The 6,462-nt window shown below is 40.5% G+C and overlaps 1 long non-coding RNA gene across 1 annotated transcript; it reads left to right on the top strand.

Annotated features, from left to right (window-relative positions):
• The first annotated feature begins 2,298 nt into the window (after positions 1 to 2,298).
• On the top strand, positions 2,299 to 5,665 carry LOC130681021 (uncharacterized). Its single transcript, XR_008994056.1, has 2 exons — positions 2,299 to 2,941; positions 3,495 to 5,665. It is a non-coding gene; the product is annotated as an uncharacterized LOC130681021 (long non-coding RNA).
• The last annotated feature ends 797 nt before the right edge of the window (positions 5,666 to 6,462 follow it).

Below are 6,462 nucleotides of genomic sequence, written 5' to 3' on the forward strand. Positions count from 1 at the left end.
ATATATTTAGAATGGTTATATCCTCTTGTTGGACTGAGCCCTTTATCATTATGTAGTGTCCTTCTTTATCTCTTGTTACTTTCTTTGTTTTGAAGTCTATTTTGTCTGATATTAGTACTGCAACCCCTGCTTTCTTCTCACTGTTGTTTGCTTGAAATATGTTTTTCCATCCCTTGACTTTTAGTCTGTACATGTCTTTGGGTTTGAGGTGAGTTTCTTGTAAGCAGCATATAGATGGGTCTTGCTTTTTTATCCATTCTGTTACTCTGTGTCTTTTGATTGGTGCATTCAACCCATTAACATTTAGGGTGACTATTGAAAGATATGTACTTATTGCCATTGCAGGCTTTAAATTCGTGGTTACCAAAGGTTCAAGGTTAGCCTCTTTAGTATCTTACTGCCTAACTTAGCTCGCTTATTGAGCTGTTATATACACTGTCTGGAGATTCTTTTCTTGTCTCCCTTCCTGTTCCTCCTCCTCGATTCTTCATATGTTGGGTGTTTTGTGCTGTGCTCTTTCTAGGAGTGCTCCCATCTAGAGCAGTCCCTGTAAGATGTTCTGTAGAGGTGGTTTGTGGAAAGCAAATTCCCTCAGCTTTTGTTTGTCTGGGAATTGTTTAATCCCACCGTCATATTTGAATGATAGTCGTGCTGGATACAGTATCCTTGGTTGAAGGCCCTTCTGTTTCATTGTATTAAATATATCATGCCATTCTCTTCTGGCCTGTAGGGTTTCTGTTGAGAAATCTGACGTTAGCCTGATGGGTTTCCCTTTATAGGTGACCTTTTTCTCTCTAGCTGCCTTTAACACTCTTTCCTTGTCCTTGATCTTTGCCATTTTAATTATTATGTGTCTTGGTGTTATCCTTCTTGGATCCTTTCTGTTGGGGGTTCTGTGTATTTCCGTGGTCTGTTCGATTACTTCCTCCCCCAGTGTGGGGAAGTTTTCAACAATTATTTCTTCTAAGATACTTTCCATCTCTTTTCCTCTCTCTTCTTCTTCTGGGACCCCTATAATACGGATATTGTTCCTTTTGGATTGGTCACACAGTTCTCTTAATATTGTTTCATTCCTGGAGATCCTTTTGTCTCTCTCTATGTCAGCTTCTATGCGTTCCTGTTCTCTGGTTTCAATTCCATCAATGGCCTCTTGCATCCTATCCATTCTGCTTATAAACCCTTCCAGAGTTTGTTTCATTTCTGCAATCTCCTTTCTGGCATCTGTGATCTCTCTCCGGACTTCATCCCATTTCTCTTGCGTATTTCTCTGCATCTCTGTCAGCATGTTTATGATTCTTATTTTGAATTCTTTTTCAGGAAGACTGGTTAGGTCTGTCTCCTTCTCTGGTGTTGTCTCTGTGATCTTTGTCTGCCTGTAGCTTTGCCTTTTCATGGTGATAGGAATAGTCTGCAGATCTGGGACGAATGACGGCTGGAAGGACTTCCTTTCTTGTTGGTTTGTGGCCCTCCTCTCCTGGGAGAACAGCGGCCTCTAGTGGCTTGTGCTGCGCAGCTGTGCGCAGACAGGGTTTCTGCTTCCTGCCGGGCTGCTATGGAGTTAATCTCCGCTGTTGCTGTGGGCGTGGCCTGGCTCGGGCAGCTACTCCAAAATGGTGGAGTCGCGTTGGAGCAGGAGCTGCTGGGAGGCTATTTATCTCCGTAAGGGGCCTCCCTGCTCCCTGCAGCCCAGGGGTTAAGGTCCCCAGAGGTCCCGGATTCCCTACCTCTGGATTAAGTGGCCCGCCCTGCCCCTTTAAGACTTCCAAAAAGCACCCGCCAAAACAAAACAACGACCACCAAAAAAAAAAAAAAAGGAAAAAAATGTTTAAATTAAAAAAAAAAAAAGAGTTTTTAATTAAAAAAAAAAAAAAGGTGGTCGTTCGTTTTTCTTTATTCTCCGGTGCCAGCCTCAGGCCTCTGCTCACCGGTCTTTCTGCCCTGTTTCCCTAATATTGGGGTCCCTGTCCCTTTAAGACTTCCAAAAAGCGCTCGCCAAAACAAAGCAGCAAAAAAGCAAAAAAAAAAAAAAATGGTCGCGCGCTTTTCTTATGTCCTCCGACACCCGGCCTCCAGTGCCTGCTCACTGTTCTTGCTGCCCTGTTTTCCCAGTATCGAGCGCCCTGCACTGTGGCCCGGATGGCGGGGGCTGGGTGTTCGGCAGCCCTGTGCTCCGTCTCCCTCCCGCTCTGCCTATTCTTCTCCCGCCGGGAGCTGGGGGGATGGGCGCTCGGCTCCCGCCGTGCTGGGACTTGTATCTTACCCCCTTCGCGAGGCGCTGGGTTCTCTCAGGTGCGGATGTGGTCTGGATATTGTCCTGTGTCCTCTGGTCTTTATTCTAGGAAGGGTTGTCTTTGTTATATTTTCATAGTTATATGTGGTTTTGGGAGGAGATTTCTGCTGCTCTACTCACGCCGCCATCTTCCGCCCCTCTGTGTATATGTTTTTGTATGAAAAGTGTTGCTAACTATAGTCATTATCTTAGTCTGTATGTTTGTGTGTCTAAGCGTGTAAATGAAAAATACTTCCTACCTCTGGATGGTATTAATAAAAATTGATTTAAAGACAAGCGCTTGTGAACATTGAGCATTCTAAAACTTCCAGAAAATCTAATAAAAAATGTTAAGCATTAAAGCTAATTTAAGTGAAACAGACATGTCCTTATAGTTAACAACTGCCAAAGTTTACTTAAAGTCATTTAAGTTGATGTTACCTGTTAAATATTTCAAGAAGATGCTTAAAGAAAAGCTTGACTTTGATGTTTGGTAAAAGTTTTATAAGTAATCTGGCATGGTTGCTAAAAATAAGTAAACAAGTGTAGCAAATAAACATCTTAATAATAATACTGTATTAATGTATAATGGTATATATATCTGCAAACAGCCTGATAATTTTTGTGGTAACCAAAATTCTTAAAGTTTGCTAAGTTATATAGACATATTTTGTGCTTAATGAGAAATTGTGCTGTAAGGCACATTTCCAAAAATGATAAAATATGTTCATAGATGTATCAATCTGAAGAATGCTGGTGTAACAGTTTACAGTGGCCGGTTTTCAGTGTTCACTGAAGGTTAAGGTACCAAATGGTTTTAAGTTCTAATGAAAATTACTTAATATAATAAGGAAAACATTTCTGTATGCTAAAGAATATATGTTTTAATAAGAGAAAGTATAAGGAATTGAAATGCATTGTATTGGAAGTAAAAGAAGATAACTATTCAAAAGTATAGCTGTTTGTTTAAAGACAGTGAACACTGAATGTAAAAGGAAAGTTGTAAAAAGTTTATAAAAAATTGATATAGTCATGCTATGTGAAATTAAAGCAAATAAATCTTGATATCAAATACACAGCAAGACTAGAATTTTTGTTTGTTAAAAGAACAAAAGTTTATTACTCTACCTTTAATGTTGAAAGATTGTAAAAAGTTTTCTGATTGTGTATTAAAACAGTTTCTTATGCTTAAAGTCTCAGTGAATTGAGTATTTAAGAAAATGAGATCTTAATATTAAAAAGACTAAGCTAAGTGTTGTTAACTATGTAACCTGCATTTGCTTTTAAACTTTCTTATTATCATTCTGGTTAAATAATAAGTGTTATTTAATAACTATAATTCTATTTAGGCAAGTGCCTTAAAAACTTTTGACAACTTCCCAAGACCAAATTTAGAAAAGTGTTTTTACCTCTAATTAACTCTGATATTTTCCAGAGGGCCCCTGGAACATGTCAGAGGAATTTCTTCTCCTCATCAAGGAAAATATTTGACTAATTTGGCTTATTTCCCCGGTGTATGTTTACCTGGAGAGCCCTGCCAAAGGGAAGGACGCCAAACTTTATTACTGAGTGTTTCATGTCACAGAAATGCCATGCTTCCCCCCGAGATGCTCACTCCTGATGCCCAGTTACATTCACCTGTTAGCATGGCTATGATCACTGGCTGTGTGTGTATTGACTATACTCATGTGCCCTCTCACTGTAATTCTACAATCAGTGTAAAATGGTCTTCTGGATATAGACTTCTAAATGGTTGGGTATTTTTGTGTAATGGCAAAACATATCAAGCCCTTTCTTCACACTACCGAGGTGTTTGTGGGGTGGAACGCATTCTTCCTGATCTAATAGACCATCTGGATATAAGCGTAAGAGACGTCTCTGAGCTCTGCCATCAGATTGTGATGAAAACTTGAAACTTGGAGATCCTGCCACTGTTGCAGTTGCAGCTGCGTTCCTCCTGCCGGTTCCTGGACTTGTCGTACGAATGCAGAAAGAGATCTCTAAGCTGGCCTGTGCATATAGCAAAACAACAAATTTGACTGCTTCTGTATTATCGGAACTCAACCAAGAACTGGGAGAAGTGCGAGCTGCAGAGCCTCAGGATCGTGCTGCTATGGACTGTCTGCTGTTAAAAGAGCACGTAGGATGTGAACAGTTTCCAAGAATGTGTTGTCTCAATTTGATTCTTCTCAAACTATTCAAAATCAATTAGATGATATCCATCATATTGTCAATAAGTTTTCACAAATGCCTGGGTTACCTGATTGGTTTTCTTGGTTTAGTTGGATATGGCCAGTAATTGTAGGCCTGCTTTTACTGTGTATCTGTATTCCTGCTTGTTAATGTGTGTACGCAATTTAATTAGTAGTTTGTTAAAACCTATACATGCTTATGTTACTCTACAGGAAATCATGTCAAAGAAATAATCAATCTTCTCATATTCTAGAAATAATCTCATATTCTCTTCCATCTGCTACTTCTATAGCTTTTTTTCTTCCTTTCAAAATACAGCTCTTTCCTAGAATTCGTGCCTCATACCTAAAATTGCTGTGCATCATAATCCTTTTCACTGGCAAAGATGTCTTAAAGCAAGTGCTGGACATAAGCCACGGGGCATAAATCTATAAAGAAGTGGAAAACTAACCTTTTCAAAGGATATTACTTCTCTCTCACTTACCAACTTTACATCTCCCTGTATGGCCCTGGAAGATGGCTAGTTAGCCAGAGACGGGTAAGATTCCTCAAGGGAGGAACAACCTAAGACAGGCACAGTCACAGGGGGGCCATCAGGTGAGAGATAGGGGGGCCAACAGAGGTGAGGCTTAGAACCTCACCCCCCCAGTTTTGAGAGAAATCTGCACCCGTGGATGTTTTGTTGCCCTTGCCCAGCTCAGACCAAAACACAGTCTATAGGCACAGACCTGCTCACCTGCACCTACCCTCTAATGGCACTACATTTATTTTCTATCTTTGCTATCCTTTACATAAGTTCAAAACATAGACTTTTATTTTATACTGTAGAATGTAAAGAACTATTCTATGTCAAAAAACCTTCTATTAGAACTGGTTTACTTATTATACTCCTATATCTTAAAATAAAAGGGGGATATGTGGGATTGATGGGGTTGATACATAATTCAAGTAAGGTAGAAATCAAATGTATAAGCACACATGACTTGACTGTTTTTCCCACACACTCTGTTGATGTGTAATCAAGGACTGAGTGGTGGGAACCAAAGCAGTTCTCATGGCTCGGAGCCACCTTCACACAGTTTGGTATCCTTCAGAAGCGTCGCGACCTTGGGCTAGACTCAAGGCCGGATAATGATGTTTGAGTTCATTGTAAGTTCATTTATTCAATAAATATGAGAAATGCCTTCTCGGCATTGCTCTTGAGCCCCCTGACTGGTCCTTTCAGGTCTTCGACAACTCATCACGTCTCCTCCCTTGTCTGTGGCTTAGAGGCAGGGAGGGGACCAACATCCCCATTATCAAGTCCCCCCCACATACCCCCTTACAGTCACTGTCCATCAGTGTAGTAAGATGCTATAGAGTCATTACTTGTCTTCTCTGTGGTATACTGTCTTCCCCATGTCCCCCCTCCACATTATGTGTGCTAATCGCAATGCCCCTTTATCCCCTTCTCCCTCCCTCCCCACCCAACCTCCCCAGTCCCTTTCCCTTTGGTAACTGTTAGTCCATTCTTGGGTTCTGTGAGTCTGCTGCTGTTTTGTTCCCTCAGTTTTTTTCTTTGTTCTTATACTCCACAGGTGAGTGAAATCATTTGATACTTGTCTTTCTCCACCTGGCTTTTTTTCACTGGGCATAATACCCTCTAGCTCCATCCATGTTGTTGCAAATGGTAGGATTTGTTTTCTTCTTATGGCTGAATAATATTCCATTGTGTATATGTGCCACCTCTTCTTTATCCATTCAAGAGATGCTGTCTTTTTAAGACTATGATACATCTTTAACTTTGTGTTTATTGCTGTCCTAGTCTCAGCAAAGATACTCTTCTACTCAAATAACCAACATGCTGATCATTCTCAAATATACCCACTTATCCTGAGGGGAAAATGTTTTCTCAGAGTTTAACAAAGGATGGCAAAAAAGGGGACTCCCTGCATTCCAATTTATATTTGCCAGGACAAAATCACTTCCAAGTCTGGTCACATACTATTTCTGCCACAGCT

Source organism: Manis pentadactyla, chromosome 15, assembly GCF_030020395.1.
Source record: "Manis pentadactyla isolate mManPen7 chromosome 15, mManPen7.hap1, whole genome shotgun sequence".
In the NCBI taxonomy this organism is placed as follows: Eukaryota; Metazoa; Chordata; class Mammalia; order Pholidota; family Manidae; genus Manis; species Manis pentadactyla.